General features: G+C 32.9%; 1 protein-coding gene across 5 annotated transcripts in view; it reads right to left on the reverse strand.

Moving 5' to 3' along the window:
* LOC128245459 (uncharacterized) overlaps positions 1-20062 on the reverse strand; it is an 87078-nt gene extending 67016 nt beyond the window's left edge. For 2 of the 5 annotated variants that reach the window (XM_052963630.1, XM_052963627.1), the window contains exon 1: positions 10694-10837. The gene's annotated coding sequence lies outside the window, so the exon portion shown is untranslated. Of the gene's footprint in view, positions 1-10693; positions 10838-19929 lie in introns of those variants that run through there. The other 3 variants (XM_052963628.1, XM_052963629.1, XM_052963631.1) reach the window with 3 other exon arrangements.
* Between the last annotated feature and the right edge of the window lie 376 nt (positions 20063-20438).

A 20438-nucleotide genomic window follows, 5' to 3' on the forward strand; every position in this document is an offset into this window, starting at 1 on the left:
ACGTTTTGACACCTTTTTTTTTCTTTCTTGAAACGAGCCATTTCTTGCAAAAATGCACTGAAACTAGTTTATAAGACTGCTGACAAAAAAAATGATCTCAGATTTTTATATTTAATTCAAAAATTGATGTTCTATCCATTTTTCTTAAACCGTTAGTAACCATTCAAGCCATATACATGGATTTTCAAATGGAAATATGAAGTTCTATGATCTGATCTTTTGTCAGCAATCTTATATCATATATTTGCAGATACTTACGCAAAAATTTGCTCTTTCCAAGACAAAGAATTAAAAAGTTGTAAAAACGCTATAATTATGTGTAAGAGTGCAGCTTTAACATCAGTCTTGAACACTTTGTTGTTAAGACTCTTAGTGTTGCAAGTTTGTTCTTATAAATCTTTCCACATGACTTCTTTCTTTGAAATTGTATCACACTTACCTTAATGTATCTAGTATTTGTATAACTCTGTCAGATTCCGCGAATGGCAGATTGTGACTAAGCATCCCATAGACTACAATGCAATGGTTTGGAACTGCCAATGTTGTATTGTACATTTATGGCATACTAGTCATGTTCAGATGTTTGTAGCAATTTCACCAATTTCCTATGTAGAAAATACATGTCTTTGGTCAAAACCAGCGTGAACCATGATGAAGTTCTCTCACCTTTAGAATGAACAACATTTAATTGTATGCACTTCTTTGCATATTTCACAATAGATAGTTTTGCAAAATTAATGTTATAAATAGATGCATACTGTACATTTGAAGTTTCTGCTAAATTATTTAACATTTTGTGCAGGTTTTATCTAGCTAACCTTCATGTAAAATTTGGTTGACATTTGAGAACTTTTGCTTAGCAAATCATCTATTCCATGGCTAATTTACATAAAAGGGATGTTACTCTTTAGTCAAGCCTATGGTTAGAGACGGCCTTTCTTTAAATACAAACTTTGATAGTACTCCATCAATAAAACCTAGGTTTTTGAAGCTACTTTTGTTGTAACATAGCACGAGATTCCTTTTGTCAGTCAAATGACTGCCACTAAGTCAGCTTGGCATTGCCATCGTTTTGCGTACATGTTATGCCAAGTTTTTTATGAGAATTTAAGTGACTAAATTTTTAACAATTTTTTCTTGGTCTTTCAACATCACATCTGGTCAAAGGAGTGGATTGGACAGAGGCAAAGCTGTTGCCTATTTGGGGTACTTATGGGCAACACACCTAGCCCCAATTGAAATTCTAGAATCGCCCCTGCATATTAGACTGATACTGGTACACTAAATTATTCATAGATTCAGACTTCAGCCTGGTTCAGGAACACAGGATCGTCAGTTTGAAACTGTTTCAAACTTTCAGTGTTTGACTTGGTTGAACATATTGATTCGTTTCATTTCCTCCTGTTAACTTTCAAATTAAAAGCGTCTACTTCGGAAGAATAAGCAAATTCCATATGTTTTACTCGTTATTTTGGTGATAAAACCATGTTAGTGGACTGGAAACCTCGGAAAGTCCATGTTTTACTGATTTCGCGGAAGTTGACATGTCGATTGACTGGCTCCCGTTTCATCTTCATTCTCTATCAAAACCGAGAGGCAGTACCAAGGGAAGCAACTACGCACGTATAGCAACGCCAAGGGAGGCAAGTCAGTCGATTTTTTTGGAAAATGCCGAACATGGGGTAGTTTGTAACAAAACTGCCAGCTTATGAAAATGATTTTAACTGAATCACATATCGTATCAAACTTGAAAAATATCAATCTTTTATATCGTTATGTAATAATTAAATGTCAAATATCAGTTCAGTTCTACTTTAAATATATTCAGCCGCGTGTTGCATTAAAATTGGTCTTGTCAATTTTTGAAGGCTGTTTAAGAATGAGGTGTAGTGTAAACAAATTAGTGGCGGGTGTAAAGTTAACGCGGATTAAGTGTGTAAGTTCTATGTATATCAGCTAGCTCACGTGAAAGAACCAGTGTAGCTTTAGTCGTGATTAACAAAATGTTTGTTAAATGTGCACCAAAAGTTTACATTCGTGATACTATGTATAAGAATATATAGAAGCTCTTAATATAGTTGTCTTTCTGTAAATACATGCATAAATAATGAAAGCGATGAATGTGTTGAAAAGTTTAAGCGCGATAAGCCTTATGATTCTTTTTCAACGTTTCTGTTCACAGGCAATAACAATCGAAATATCATAGGCAGGCGGCCTACAGCATTCCTCAAGTTAATGTATATTTTGATAAGATTTACCTTTAACGTTTTGTCTTTATTTAGGATTGTTGGGATAAGAGTGAGGTTTTTGCACGTAAACTGGTTTAAACCCCGAGTAAATTTACATTTTATTGGCCGTTCCAAGGCAGTACCTAACAATCCTTGATAAACATAACTAGTTTTTTTATAATGTATGCACTGAGCTGTTTGTGAAATTGTGTGCTGTTCTTCCAAGTTTCTTGTTTGTAATTTTTTGTTTTTCGATCTATGTCTTTGGCGTTTACCCAGTGCCATAAACCGGGTTTATGTTTAAACTTTTTGCTACTGAGCTTTTTGTCTGTAGTTTTTCATATAAGTAAATATAAACTGTCATTTAAATATATAAACGCACGACATTTACATTTTAATATAGTTTACAATTGAAATCCTTTTGTCTATGTCGTTGCTAAGTGGGCATTTCTATCATCTCATAAAATATGTTTTATATTCCTTACGCTGAAGTACAGTTATAGAAGAGCAAAGCTAAGCCCTTAATACTTAAACGTATAAGAGACAATTGTCATATTGGTTATATATGGTCTGAAAGATGTGTTACACTTATCTTAAGATTTTGTAACACGATACAGTTCAGCCGTCTAATTAATACCGGTATCTGATCAGAGAAATGCAATTTCAATGATTGAAACAAATGATTTTAAAATTTAAAAAAGGTATATCTTCATCTGTTGGATATCGGGTTTCGTGGTAACATTGGTTACTGCGGTTATATTGAAGCATTTCAAAGTTTATTATACTTTGATAAGATTTACCATTTCTTAACTTATTCAGAATTGTTTGGATAAGCTTGAGGTTGTGCACACAAACTCGTTTAAACCCCAGTAATTTTACATCTTACTGACCGTTCCAAGGCGAAATTTAATCAACCTTAATAAACACACTTAGATTTTTGTATATAGTATTTATGTACTGTGTTTTTTGTGCTGTTGTTCCATGTTTCTGGATTGTTTGTTTTTGTGTTCTATGTCTTTGGCGTTAACCCTGTGCCATTAAACGGGAACTATGTTTAAACTTTGGATTCTGAGCTTGTTTCTGTAGTTTTTCATGTAAATATTTATACAAAATAATCTGCCGTCTGATTAAGGTTATGCGGTTTCAAAAAGTTACAATGAGTTACAATATTGATTTTAAAAAATTTGCAAAAGTATTTTCATCAGTCTATGGATCATTGGATTACGTAGTTACATTGGAGATTTAATGGTGCCATTTGTTTTGAGCTGAGTAATACTCAAATCTCTTATTTGATGGGCCGATTTTACGCGAGAAATGTATTGTTTTGGGTGTTTAAGTGAGATTGAGATGTTCAATATAATGCTTTACAAAATAACATGGAAGCGTTTGGCTACAGCACACAGAGATTAAAACAAACTGGAAATGTGTTGTCTAAATTAGCTAATGGAGCAGGGAAACTTGTAAAGATCCATAAGGTCGGGGAAGATCCATGACTCCAAATCCTTAAACAAAACAAGGACATTAATATTTACCATGGTGGTAATTTCCGTCTGTCAAGAAACATCCGTTATACTAAAATAATTTGTTTTAACAGGTTAACGTTAAACTACATAAGAGCCAACAAAACCGCAATAGCGTCCTCTGAACGTTTCTCTTGTTTGACAGATGAACAAAAAATATAAAGATGCTACGACCACAAAACAAAGTACAAAGACAGCGGTGAAATGTTTTCGGGACTATCTACAAGCAAGAACTTCCCAGACGTATTTAAAATCACTCCGATGATTAAAATCCTTTAATTGGCGATTTCTATTTGGAAGCCAGGAATCAGGATGGTGAATGCTATAAAAAGAACTCTTTATTTTATACAGGCATGGGCTGCAGCGACATCAACATTTAAACAGATATGTGAATAAAAATACATTTAGAAGGGGGATGATTTCTAAACATTTAATAGTGCATTCAAGTCATTGTCAAAGGAAATAAAGTGACAGTGGAAACCATCTGTGAAGCACACTCGGCCGAACAGAATGATATCGCTTAATCTGGTCGATAAATCATCATGATATCGACCTCACTAAAGTGCAATGATAGTCAAGTCGATGTAATCGTTGTCTCTAAAGTTTAGCTTTATACGGGCGGACAGCAGACGGACAACCGTTTTGACTCCTTTTTTCGTTCTGCTGGAGACTTATTACAATATACTTTTTGTTCTTCAATATATCGTACAACTGCTGTTATATATACATACTCGTCAATGCTAATGAGAATAAAATCTCAAATTGTGAATGAACTGGCGCTAGATAAACATTTAGGCGGTTTAATCAATACCATACAAGCTCTACTATAGTAAAAAACTGCGTCAGGAAATGTCAGCGGTATTCATGCATACGTTATTATGTTATAAGTATACAGTACGTATTTATAACGTGTTTGTAAATGATATATTGCAAAGTTATTCATTTTGATCGTGCATGTTATCAATATTCATTTTTTTTAAACGATGAGCTATATATATTAATCATGTTCAATCAATTTGTTTTCTATTTTGTCTTATTATTCATACTTTCACACATTTGTATAGGGTACCGCGATTTTTTACTTGACTAGTATTGTTTTTGCCGCGAGGGCCGGTAATAATTATTAGCTACAGCCCGCCTGAGAATTATTCGCACCTAATGTCAAGTTTCGTTTTATAATCAAAATTTATATCAGCGAAATCAGTCCACTATTATATATCATCACATTATTCGTTCAACTCTTTTTTGATCATTAAGGATGGCAGTCGCGAACACAGTTTTTGAAATAGTGATTTTAATCGACCATTAATATACTATTCTGCACGACGTTTCTTGCCTTGCGTTGTCATTGACACGTAAATACCCGATTTCGTTACATCGTTGTTAAACTATTGCTTTTGCAAAACACTCTTTATTCGCACGCCTCCAACGATTCAATGAGAGTTTCAACCGGAAACATAATTTTTGAATTTCTTTAAGCAAATTTTTAAATTATTTTATTATAAATATAATTATTTGAACCTGCCTTTTTAAAAGCAGATATAGCTTGTTTTACGCGCAGAATTGACTTTTAATTTCTGCTTGACAATATATGTGTCCACGTTTATCACCCACATAATTATAAGAAGCAATACTGCATATGCATTCAGACGCAATTGCAAAGGAATACGATTTCAGACGATTTCTATAAACGTGGTTGTTTTGACCTTGGAGTAACATCAAAAGCAAATCCGTCAAGTAAACAGTCATTGATAAATCAAAGATTGGATATGAATGATATACAGTTCTCACGTGACACAGTGGAGCTGAATGATATACAGTTCTCACGTGACACAGTGGAGCTGATTACATATGTCCGCAAAACGCCTAACAAAATATGGTTATATCAGTTATGATGGGTGCATTGGAAAGCGCGAGAACGTGACGTAGTTTTGTGGTTTTAAGTGACAGATGGTGGGCAGTCAACATTTTAATTGTATGGAATGGAGGGCATGTACATCGTCAACGAGAAGAGTACCAAACCGGCTCAACAGAAAATGGTATGTTAACACAGAGTGGAAATATAAGTATGTCTTCAAATACACGGATGTCTTAAATAAGCACGCTTGTATGGAGGCTATTCGTTGTCAAAAGTCCAGACGTATAATTCCAACAATTTGCTTCTTAATCGTACTAAATATCCCTTATATTTGTCAATGTAGACGTGCTATTCTAATATGTTGAAATACAAACAAATACAATCTAAATCAATAAATTGTTCATGAACGAAAGGTCCATTCAGGTAAACCACATTGAAATTAACTTTGGCAAAACTTAATAAAAATGCGAGAGATCTATCTTTTTGAAGCACAAAATGCATTCAATGCATGGAAAAAACAACTGTTTATGTCTGACTTTGTCCAATAACTCTAGCTTGACCGGCAAAAAGTTAAAAACGAAATAAACGATATTGTGGGAAACAATGGGACGCCACACATCAGTAGTTCAATGGTTAATTGTTATTAGATTCATCGCACGATATATAGCTAATAATAAACAAATCAGTTTCGGCTCGATCAAAGCCAAAAATAACCTTTAAAGTTGGACCGCACAAATAACGTTTTTTCAGTTAGTTATCTGTGTGTACAAATTATTTCTGAACGACCTTTAATTGGATGCATGTTTTAACATAATTCGGGAGTCCTGAGAAAATTTCAATGCACTCGGTTGAGGCTCAAAACAATACCTACATACAGTAAGATAACTAGAATTTCATTTCTAGAGAAAATAATTGTCTCCCACCATGTATGCAGTACAGGATCTTTACAAGTATACCTACTCATAGGGATCTCTAGCAAGCGGTTGCTCTAGAAGTTGTTCTCTCCACAAAAATGACAAATCTAATAAACGTTGTTGATGTTAATGCACAGCTAAGATTGGAACTTATCGTTTCTGTTGAGTGTAAAAAAAATCCTTAAGCAGTTTTGTTTATTTGCGCGGAAAAACTAATCACACCATATAGTACGTCTTATACCCAGATGAAAGAGTTTATATTTTAAATAGACGGTTGTAAAATAGCACAATAATCAATTCTAATTTGAAATTTAATGTTTAATTAATTTTGCAATAAATCGTTAGACGTTATCCAATTGATTTCGAATCCCCCAAAGTCAATTAAAATCAGTATGCTTTTAAGTATTTTAAAGACCAATTTACGCGTTATTCTATGGGCATTGTTCATAAGCAATTTTAGGGAGTACGTATGGGTCGAGAGGTCGGGAGAGTTGTCAATATGACACGACGATAATATCGAACTCATTTTTCAATTTTGAACACTTTTGTATGAATGCGGTGACATGATAAATATAATAATTTAATTCATAGACCACGTAATTTGTGAATTTTTTTTTTTTTTCTCCCTGTAAGTTCACTAAAAGCAAACCATAAAGCTTACTTGTTCTGGAATAAATGTAAAAGTCCGTGTGTCTAAGTATCATACTAGCACATCATTATATGACACTGGTCTTAACCAAGTTTATATCTAGCATTGCTTAATATATTGCTGCAATGCGACGAATGTAGGTTTTAAATTCGGGCAATAATGACAGTTTTGCAAAATGTAGTTTTTGTTAATCTAACTGACGCCGTAAACAAAAGGAATGCTGGTCTGTACACAAGGGTTTACAACAGGTCATTATTCCCTACTCAAGATATGGAGCAAAAACAGTTTTTTTATTGTTTAGCAACATCAAATTTACCCGACATACGAATTATATAATACCAGCCTACGTCAGCACGTTAGCTCCTGAATAAAACATTAAATAATGAAATGCCTCACTCAAAGTATTGGTTAGTTACCGATTTTGTGTCTAAATTTACCGTCACATCAAGGTCAATTGCTATACCATCATGCAATCAAATTTTATTTAGCAGAAACTATTTTCTTTACAGTTACAGCGACATCGACCTTGATAACAGTGATTCAAATTGCAATGTAAATGTTAACCTTATCTTGCTAATTACGAAGTTTCAAAACTAAATCTTATTCTAACCTTAAGTAATTGAACGTCTTTTTTTCAAATTAGAACGACATTGACCGGACAAAATACCTTCATGGTTCTTTGGGAGAGTATCTGTATTTTTAAATTGATTATAATTTTAATTGTGTCAAATTATTTCAATTGAAAAATCATAGATACCCAGTGAACGTTTATAAAAGCTGAAGTCGATGGTTGATTGGTATGCGGGTATTTAACGTTTAAGACAAAATCTTGGGTTGTAGGCCTTCAAATGTTGATATGTAATGCAACAACAGGTATCGTTAGGATTTTTTTTTCATTGAATGTTAAAAAAAATGTGCAGGTGTTACAAAATGAGACGACTTGTATTATGCGATTTTAAATAGTGCGAATAAAAGGACCAATTTATTTGAAAACGTTCAGAAGATTTGATGGCTATTTTGAATTTGGAACCAAGCCGAAGAACCTTAAGTAAAATAAGGCACCGAGGGGATTTTATAATTCAAGATATTTTTTCAGAAAATGAAAATGTTTTAAAAAAAGCCCTGCTTGGCTTTACTTACTTCAAATTGGCAAAACAAAATTAGTCAAATCGGGTTTCGTTAGTTAAATTGACTCAAGCAGTACATATGTTAGATGAAAGCAATGTTCATATATCGATGTACCTGTTATGAAAGTAGCTAAGTGTATCAAAATTTACATTACCTTTTATGTTTATGACAGGTTATAGTTTGGGGTAATTCCAAAACATTTATGGATTCGTATTCCATCGCATGTGAACAAAATTTAGTTATAATTGCCAGAATAATTGGCCTTGCTTGACATATCTGTATTGTCTGGGTCAACATATGTACGGCCGTTGATAACATTGAAAACTTATGTTCTTACAAAACCTCGAGAATGAAACCAATTTTATAACACTACCTCGACAATGAAAAAAAATGTTATTGCAATACCTCGACAACCAAACCAATGTTATAACAATACATCGACAACCAAAACAATGTTATAACAATACCTCGACAACCAAACCAATTTTATAACAATACCTCGTCAACAAAATCAATGTTATAACAATAACTCGACAACCAAACCAATGTTATAACAATACCTCGACAACCAAACCAATGTTATAACAATACCTCGACAATGAAACCAATGTTATAACAATACATCGACAATGAATCCAATGTTATAACAAAACCTTGACACTGATTGTTATATTATAATACCTCGACAACGAAACCAATGTTATAACAATACCTTGACAACGAAACAAATGTTATAACACTACTTCGACAACAAACCAAGCAACTGTTATTATTTCAAAACATTGCCTTATGTCATAATAAGGTCATCGAACGAAAGGCATTTATTTTTCTTAAAATTATTGCGACGTTGTCACAACATCTAGACCAAAGGCAATACAAAGCTACGTCTTCACTTAAGCTAATTGCACAACAACAGTGGTCACCATCCATCCATGCCAACTAACGTTATTAAGCGAAACGCAAGCTGTTTGGCACCGGCCCTTCTCCTACTTGGTTCTCATTCCGATTTATCGTATTGCGACCTGAGGTTGTTGATGTTGAACAAAGAAAAGTAAAATCAATTTGTAATAAACGTAGTTCTCAAAATGTACATCTTAATTTAATACAAACAATTTGTACAACTGGAACGAGCTTCCAAGTACCATCAGGAACTCGGTATCTTCAGACTGCTTTAAGAAAACCTTGAAAACGCATTACTTCAGGGATTACTATGCATTATTCTAAATAAAGACAGTTTTGATAGGCGGACTGTTTTGACCCAAATCATTTTCTGTTTTGTTCAACATTTAATTTTATATTATTTAATTCCTTCATGTATATTTTAAAAATATATTCTACGATACTCTTAAATATGGGCCACATAGTACTCACATAGTGGTATATGACTCTTTTGGGTATGACACTTTCATGTTTTATAGTAGACACATATAAGTTTTAATTTACCTTGTTCTTTTTTATTTTCACACAATCGCAATTTATTTTTATAATGTCGCATTTACCTGTCTTATGTTTGTTTCGTGTGTTTTATGAAATTGTATTGATGTCGATTTTATATTTGTTTACATTACTGTGTACAACGCCATTGAGTATATTTATCAAATTAGGCGTTTAATCAAATAAACAAGTTTCAAGTTTCAACAAACCAATGTCATGACAATATAAAGGCAGCGACACAAATGTTATGACAACACCTCGACAACAAAACAAATATAATGACATTACCTCGGCAATGAAACAAATTTAACGACATAACCTCGACAACGAAACCAATTTAAAGACCATACCTAAAGAACGAAACCGATGTTTTAACACAATATCGACAGCGTAACTGATGAATTGTCAATACCTCGGCAAGGAAACAAATTTTATTACTAGTCTTCGACAACAAAACCAATATTATGGCAAGACCTCGGAAAGAGAGAAATTTTATAGCAAAACCACGACCAAAAACAAAAACAACAACAACAATGGAATGACAATACATCGACATCAAAACCAATGTTATGGCAATACCCTAATGAAACCAACGTCATGCCAATACCTCGACAGCAAAACCAATGATATGACAACTCCTCGACAACGAAACAAAATTTATACCTCAACGAAACCAAACGTTATGGCGATACCTTGGCAACGAAACGAATGTTATGGCAATACTTTGACAACGGAAACAATATTTTGTTAGTACTTCGACAACAAACCAATTTATGACACTACCTCGACAAAGTCTTCATATTTATAAACAATTGAATTACCTTAAATTGTTTAATTATCAAAAAATACAATACCTTCGTTGAAAAAACAACAACATTTGTTTCGTATTTAAATATGTCCTTTTATAAGGCATAATCAGCAAGTACACGTACAGAAGACTGGAAAAACAAGAGGATATTTACCTTCAGTACTGAATTAACAAATCATAGTTTTCCAGGTTGTCCAGTTCCTTAATGAGAATATCAAAACTCCGTGTTGAGATGCGAAGTGCTTACATGAAATCAAGCGAGTGTTTATTGACAACCAGCACCTTCGCTATAAGTTGAATAAAGACGTATTCAATAATATTTCATGAATGGTTTAAAGCTGTCAATGCAGTTTATAATCGAATGAAGTACGTTAATAAACATAAATCCAATAATTTAAAAACTGCAAGTTTCTAAATGGCATGTAGTTTTAACAATTATTTTGGGCGTTTCTAAATATTAAACTTTGCAGGCCGGGTGCAGCCCCACGCATGACATAACCTTGTTTATGTTACATTGTTTCGAAATGCAATGTTTTTAAATGTAACATTTTACCCCAAAAATCATCTTTCACAAAATACGGTATTTCTTAACTTTCGATATATTAAATTGTATAATAATATCTATCACATACAGTAAATCTGGTTATTTTATTGCAAAATTGGACACATATATTGCCAAATTCCAGAAATTCTTACTTTTATTTAATTTTTCCATCATTTTATCCCAAAAATCACATTTTGCACCATGTGATTGTTCTAGACTTTTAGTATGTTAAATGTGATGCCTGATTTGACACAAATCCACCAAAAAAAATTCTGTGCATTTTTTTTTCCCCCAATTTTTTTATTTTCCCTGGACTATTTTATTACTCTTTTTTTTCTCGAGTACAGGCATAAAAAGCACACTTAGACGATTTGAGGGAGTGGAGTGGGGTGGGCGCGCACCGGTTGCGCCCCCGCCCTCTAGCCGCTAGTGATCATAGTAACTCTCAGTTATAGTTCGTTTTTATTTTAGGCCTGCAACAAACGTATAGTCGGAAGTACATGAAATGGTTGAAGATGTAAGGATAAAATACTTTTTGCACAAAATACATAAAAGGGTATACACACTAATATTTAAATATGACCTATTGTTTAGCATAAGGAATGTATATTTATAAAGTTAAGATCTCATAGCACGCTGATTGATGATTTTTTATTTTTTTTTACTGTGAGTGATTATGAGTAGTAATTATGGCAATAATGTGTCGCTGTTCCTTCAGACTATAAATGCACCGTCTTATTAACGCACGCTGGTTATAAAGTTAGATTAAAAATGATTTTAACATAACCATTCAAGTATTTTTATATTAAATACTGACATTGAAGGCTGTTAGTGTATCGTTCAAAATAATTATTAGTATATTAAATTATATTACCTTTCCATAATCGCAATGGTGTATTAAATTGTTAAATGTAATTGGAGATAATTATGATACTTATTCAAAACATATTTGAAGCTTTTATATTTTCGAAAAACGGAGAAGGTTTTCGTAATATTGAATAATTGCGTATAAAAAAGAAATGCAAACCTCTAGCAATTATTAAACAGCAATTATGGAATAATTCAAATTTACAAATCAAACATAAATAATAGAGGACAGGTTTAAAACATGAAAATTGACGTAAACGCGATATTCAAGATGAAATAAATTTGTATTCTTCATTGAAAAACAGTTTTACTTTGGCTTGCTTTAGCACCATTCAAGTTTTGAAACTGATAGTGTTAATAGCAAAAAATGACACTAAAGAGTTTTTCTGATAATTTTATATATGAATGATCTGTGTTTTTTACGGGAACGAATTAAAGAATAAGTAGTCATGGCCGGTATCAAACATATCGAGAGACATACCCGTTATGTACAAAATTTTGTTCATACAATAAGATCTTTTCATGTTCACCAGTGAAATGATCTTAGGTCAAGACTCACCAATTACAATGTCATTAAGGCTGTATTGCTGTAATTAACTACGATAATTTCAAGAAGGTATAATGAAATAATGTATTTGAATTGCAAGAGAACACACTTGATTAATAGTGTTATTCCGTCACATGCAAATCAATATGATCGAGTTTCAGAACTGACGATAATACCAAGCATAAAACTTTTATTTAATTGTTAATATCAGCAAAATAATTCGAATGTTTAAAGTTGATTTGATTGATCAATACATTAAATGAACGTCGATCTATTCAAATGTAAGAGAAAATCCTTTAGTAAATTACCTTAGATAATGATGACATACTTAATAATTTTCTTTAACAAATATACTTAATTTACGTAATTTGAACCTAACCTTCTGACACTCCACATACTTAGGAGTCAATATTAATCTAAAAGTGACACGAACCCATATCAAGAACACTATTGTCGGTGTTCAGTAATTGTCCCTTATTAAGATCCATCAAATGTTAACACTCCTATTTCAATATATTATACCTCACATATATGTGTCCCTTCTTTATATATATAATATATATCGGTCCGTATATCACTATATTTTGATGAAAATCCAGTTTTATGACGTCAGCGGTCCATATTATAGTTTTGGCCGGTCCGGACCTCGCCAAAATTGTAATATGGATCGCTGACGTTATATGATTGGTTAGTGCGGCTTGTTATTTTCACAACGGCAAAAACTAGTAAACATGATCAGGTTTGTTAAATAAAACACATTTAAATCGCTATAAAAATATTGTTTTTTATTGGAAAGTGTTCGGTATAGTATAAGTAATATAATACACCACTTCGGGCAATATGGCATTATAAGGACCGGTCTGTCAGCCCCCGAAGGTGAATGGACCTCGGCTAACGCCTCGGTCCATATACACCTATATCATACCTTACATAATGTGTCACTTCTTTGTATATATAAAGTTGATCGGTCCGTCTACCGATGTTTTTTAATAAAAATCCAGGTTTTATGACGTCAGCGACCCATATTAGGTTTTTTGCCTGTATAATATGGACCGCTGACGTCATATAATACGGACCGCTTATGTCATAAAACAGGTGAGTGCTGCTTGCAATTTTCACAACGACATTTTTTTAGCAAGTAAATTTAGATTTTTTCAATTAAACATATCAAAGGCGCTTTAAAATTATCAAATGATGAAAAAAGTGTTCGGTATAATATAAGAAATATAACACACACACCACTTCGGTCCATATACACCTTCGGAGCTGACCTGCCGGTCCTTATAATGTACTACCTCAAAACAAGACTAGAATTATCAACACGAGCTAGTATGCAGCCGATAAAACATCACTTCACATGATTAAAAGAATGTTTTGTCACTGTCGGAACTGAGTTGTTCCGTTTAGAAATAGCGCATCATGGTTTTTCAGCTTATAGTATTAGAACAGACACATATATCGTCGCTATTTCAAAATTTACTGGGAATTACGTGGTAGCCAAACTCCATATAAGAAAAAAATGCGTTTCCTCCTCTATTTATTTCGTGATTCTCTTATTTGTTTTGTGCATGCCTCATCTGTCAACTTTTATGACATCGCATAATTATTGCGGGTCCTTAAGTTTAGAAAATGAGATTTACCCTCAAAATAAATTTGCTTACGAAGCTTTTATTACTAATTTCTTACGTGTTTTAATGGAAGGATTTTATTAAGGGCAATGTTATTTTATGTTGCTCAATGTATATATAATGTCATGTCTAATAATATGTATAATTATTATCCAATCGTATCAATTCATGCGTACGGCAAATATTTAACGTCCTTTTGTCATCAATAGTAAAATAATACAAGAAGAAATTGTGATTCCGTGTGGCAAAAGCTCTTATGCGTTATTTTAAAGCATTTGTTGTTTCTAACAAGTCAGAAATAAAACAAAATGCACGTGTGTTTAGAAATATTGTCTACAAATTCTTAATTTAGAGTTTACTGTCGTACGATGAATGTCAGACCTTGGCATTACCATTCACGAAAATAATTAGAAAAAAGATTATTTTTATCTCAAACCGTGTTATTATTGAGATCCTTTAGGTTAGCCTTATTGGACCTTTTATACGGTTGCATAGGGATAGCATGTGTGATTTTTTATTTCATCTCATGGCCACAACCTGTAAGCCATTTTCGACGACTTATCATATCGTTCTCATGCTGGCATTAGGATTCTGTTAATTATCGAAAAAACGCAGCTATATTTTTTTTATCAAATTCCCCTTCAATTCGTTAAAAAAAGTTACGTATTGATTATAACCCTTGTTTAGTTTAAAAACGACTGTGGAGAATGTAACATTAACTTAAACAAAGCCACTTTTGTTGGTACGCTGTTGTGCAAGAGCGTGGTCTTGTGTTGTGGGATAAACCGGAGTACCTTGAGAAAATCAACTTGTTCTGCTTTGCGACCACAAACCAAACTCACATGCGCAGTGGAAAGAGTGGAAATATAAGTATGTCTTCAAATACACGGATGTCTTAAATAAGCACGCTTGTATGGAGGCTATTCGTTGTCAAAAGTCCAGACGTATAATTCCAACAATTTGCTTCTTAATCGTACTAAATATCCCTTATATTTGTCAATGTAGACGTGCTATTCTAATATGTTGAAATACAAACAAATACAATCTAAATCAATAAATTGTTCATGAACGAAAGGTCCATTCAGGTAAACCACATTGAAATTAACTTTGGCAAAACTTAATAAAAATGCGAGAGATCTATCTTTTTGAAGCACAAAATGCATTCAATGCATGGAAAAAACAACTGTTTATGTCTGACTTTGTCCAATAACTCTAGCTTGACCGGCAAAAGGTTAAAAACGAAATAAACGATATTGTGGGAAACAATGGGACGCCACACATCAGTAGTTCAATGGTTAATTGTTATTAGATTCATCGCACGATATATAGCTAATAATAAACAAATCAGTTTCGGCTCGATCAAAGCCAAAAATAACCTTTAAAGTTGGACCGCACAAATAACGTTTTTTCAGTTAGTTATCTGTGTGTACAAATTATTTCTGAACGACCTTTAATTGGATGCATGTTTTAACATAATTCGGGAGTCCTGAGAAAATTTCAATGCACTCGGTTGAGGCTCAAAACAATACCTACATACAGTAAGATAACTAGAATTTCATTTCTAGAGAAAATAATTGTCTCCCACCATGTATGCAGTACAGGATCTTTACAAGTATACCTACTCACAGGGATCTCTAGCAAGCGGTTGCTCTAGAAGTTGATCTCTCCACAAAAATGACAAATCCAATAAACGTTGTTGATGTTAATGCACAGCTAAGATTGGAACTTATCATTCCTGTTAAGTGTTGTAAAAACTCCTCTAGCAATTTTGCATATTTGCACGGAAAAACTAATCACAGCATATAGTACGTCTTATACCCAGATAAAAGAGTTTATATTTTAAATATACGATTGTAAAATAGCACAAGAATCAATTCTAATTTGAAATTGAATGTTTAATTAATTTTGCAATAAATCGTTAGACGTTAGTCAATTATATTCGAGTCCCCCAGAGTCAATCAAAATCAGTATGCTTTTAAGTATTTTAAAGATCAATTTGCGCCGTTATTCTATGGGCATTGTTCATAAGCAATTTTAGGGAGTACGTATGGGTCAAGAGGTCGGGGAAGTTGTCAATATGACAAGACGATAATATCGAACTCATTTTTAAATTTTGAACACTTTTGTATGAATGCGGTGACATAATAAATATAATAATTTAATTTATAGACCACGTAATTTGTGAAAAAAATATAATTTTTCTCCCTGTAAGTTCACTAAAAGCAAACCATAGATCTTACTGGTTCCGGAATAAATATAAAAGTCCGTGTGTCTAAGTATCGTACTAGCACATCATTATATGACTCTGGTCTTAACCAAGTTTATATCTAGCATTGCTTAATATATTGCTGCAATGCGACGAAAGTAGGTTTTCAATTCGGGCAATAATGACAGTTTTGCAAAATGTAGTTTTTGGTAATCTAACTGACGCCGTAAACAAAAGGAATGCTGGTATGTACACAAAGGTTTACAAGAGGTCATTATTCCCTACTCAAGATATGGAGCAAAAACAGTTTTTTTTTATTGTTTAGCAACATCAAATTTACCCAACCTACGAATTATATAATACCAGCCTAGGTCAGCACGTTAGCTCCTGAATAAAACATTAAATAATGAAATGTCTCACTCAAAGTATTGATTAGTTACCGATTTTGTGTCTAAATTTACCGTCACATCAAGGTCAATTGCTATACCATCATGCAATCAAATTTTATTTAGCAGAAACTATTTTCTTTCCTTTTAAGTTACAGCGACATCGACCTTGATAACAGAGATTCAAATTGCAATGTAAATGTTAACCTTATCTTGCTAAACACGAAGTTTCAAAACTAAATCTTATTCTAACCTTAAGTAATTGAACGTCTTTTTTTCCAATTAGAACGACATTGACCGGACAAAATACCTTCATGGTTCTTTGGGAGAGTATCTGTATTTTTAAATTGATTATAATTTCAATTGTGTCAAATTATTTCAATTGAAAAATCATAGATACCCAGTGAACGTTTATAACAGCTGAAGTCGATGGTTGATTGATATGCGGGTATTTAACGTTTTGGGTTTTTGACAAAATTTTGGGTTGAAGGCCTTCAAATTTTAATATGTAATGCAACAACAGGTATCGTTAGGATTTTTTTTATTGAATGTTAAAAAAAAATGTGCAGGTGTTACAAAATGAGACGACTTGTATTATGCGATTTTAAATAGTGCGAATATAAGGACCAATTTATTTGAAAACGTTCAGATGATTTGATGGCTATTTTGAATTTGGAACCAAGCCGAAGAACCTTAAGTAAAATAAGGAACCGAGGGGATTTTTTATTTCAAGATAATTTTTCAGAAAATGAAAATGTTTTAAAAAAAAGCCCTGCTTGGCTTTACTTACTTCAAATTGGCAAAACAAAATTAGTCAAATCAGGTTTCGTTAGTTAAATTGACTCAAGCAGTACATATGTTAGATGAAAGCAATGTTCATATATCGACCTGTACCTGTTATGAAAGTAGTTAAGTGTATCAAAATTTACATTACCTTTTTATGTTTATGACAGGTTATAATTTGGGGTAATTCCAAAACATTTTAGGATTCGTATTCCATCGCATGTGAACAAAATTTAGTTATAATTGCCAGAATGATGGGCCTTGCTTGACATATCTGTATTGTCTGGGTCAACATATGTACGGCCGTTGATAACATTGAAAACTTATGTTCTTACAAAACCTCGAGAATGAAACCAATTTTATAACACTACCTCGACAATGAAAAAAATGTAATTACAATACCTCGACAACCAAACCAATGTTATAACAATACCTCGACAACCAAACCAATGTTATAACAATACCTCGACAACCAAACCAATGTTATAACAATACCTCGACAACAAAATCAATGTTATAACAATACCTCGACAACCAAACCAATGTTATAACAATACCTCGATAACCAAACCAATGTTATAACAATACCTCGACAATGAAACCAATGTTATAACAATACCTCGACAATGAAACCAATGTTATAACAAAACCTCGACACTTATTTTTATATTACAATACATCGACAACGAAACCAATGTTATAACAATACCTTGACAACGAAACAAATGTTATAGCACTACTTCGACAACAAACCAAGCAACTGTTATTATTTCAAAACATTGCTTTATGTCATAATTAGGTCATCGAATGAAAGGCATTTATTTTTCTTGAAATTATTGCGACGTTGTCCCAACATCTAGACCAAAGGCAATACAAAGCTACGTCTTCACTTAAGCTAATTGCACAACAACAGTGGTCACCATCCATCCATGCCAACTAACGTTATTAAGCGAAACGCAAGCTGTTTGGCACCGGCCCTTTTCCTACTTGGTTCTCATTCCGATTTATCGTATTGCGACCTGAGGTTGTTGATGTTGAACAAAGAAAAGTAAAATCAATTTGAAATAAATGTAGTTCTCAAAATGTACATCTTAATTTAATACAAACAATTTGTACAACTGGAACGAGCTTCCAAGTAACATCAGGAACTCGGTATCTTCAGACTGCTTTAAGAAAAACTTGAAAACGCATTACTTCAGGGATTACTATGCATTATTCTAAATAAACACAGTTTTGAAAGGCGGACTGTTTTGACCAAAAACATTTTCTGTTCTGTTCAACATTTAATTTTATATTATTTAATTCCTTCATGTATATTTCAAAAATATATTCTACGATACTCTTAAATATGGGCCACACAATACTCACATAGTGGTATATGACGCTTTTGGGTATGACGCTTTCATGTTTTATAGTAGACACATATCAGTTTTAATTTAACTTGTTCTTTTTTATTTTCACACAATCGCAATTTATTTTTATAATTTCGCATTTACCTGTCTTAAGTTTGTTTCGTGTGTTTTATGAAATTGTATTGATGTCGATTTTATATTTGTTTACATTACTGTGTACAACGCCATTGAGTATATTTATCAAATTAGGCGTTTAATCAAATAAACAACTTTCAAGTTTCAAGAAACCAATGTTATGACAATATAAAGACAGCGACACAAATGTTAAGACAACACCTCGACAACAAAACAAATATAATGACATTACCTCGGCAATGAAACAAACTTAACGACATAACCTCGACAACGAAACCAATTTAAAGACCATACCTAAAGAACGAAACCGATGTTTTAACACAATATCGACAGCGTAACTGATGAATTGTCAATACCTCGGCAAGGAAACAAGTTTTATTACTAGTCTTCGACAACAAAACCAATATTATGGCAAGACCTCGGAAAGAGAGAAATTTTATTGCAAAACCACGACCAAAAACAAAAACAACAACAACAATGGAAAGACAATACATCGACATAAAAAACAATGTTATGGCAATACCCTAATGAAACCAATGTCATGTCAATACCTCGACAGCAAAACCAATGATATGACAACTCCTCGACAACGAAACAAAATTTATGACAATACCTCCACAACATAAGCAATGTAATGGCAATACCTCAACGAAACCAAACGTTATGGCGGTACCTTGGCAACGAAACGAATGATATGGCAATACTTTGACAACGGAAACAATATTTTGTTAGTACTTCGACAACAAACCAATTTATGACACTACCTCGACAAAGTCTTCATATTTATAAACAATTTAGTTACCTAAAATTGTTTAATTATCAAAAAAATACAATACCTTCGTTGAAAACAACAACATTTGTTTCGTATTTAAATATGTCCTTTTATAAGGCATAATCAGCAAGCACACGTACAGAAGACTGGAAAAACAAGAGGATATTTACCTTCAGTACTGAATTAACAAGTCATAGTTTTTCAGGTTGTCCAGTCCCTTAATGTTAATATCAAAACTCCTTGTTGAGACGCGAAGTGCTTACATGACATCAAGCAAGTGTTTATTGACAACCAGTACCTTCGCTATAAATTGAATAAAGGCTTATTCAATAATATTTCATGAATGGTTTAAAGCTGTCAATGCAGTTTATAATCGAATGAAGTACGTTAATAAACATAAATCCAATAATTTAAAAATTGCACGTTTCTAAATGGCATGTAGTTTTAACAATTATTTTGGGCGTTTCTAAATATTAAACTTTGCAGGCCGGGTGCAGCCCCAAGCATGACATAACCTTGTTTATGTTACATTGTTTCGAAATGCAATGTTTTTAAATGTAAAACATGGAATATTGTTTGTACTTTGTGTATATTTTTATGCAGATGTCCCCTGTTTCCTCTTTGAGTGCTGAATACCGCATTTTTCGGATTGGCAACTGGAACACCGCTTCATAATGAA

The sequence above is a fragment of the Mya arenaria genome, chromosome 9 (genome assembly GCF_026914265.1).
Source record: "Mya arenaria isolate MELC-2E11 chromosome 9, ASM2691426v1".
Taxonomy (NCBI): Eukaryota; Metazoa; Mollusca; class Bivalvia; order Myida; family Myidae; genus Mya; species Mya arenaria.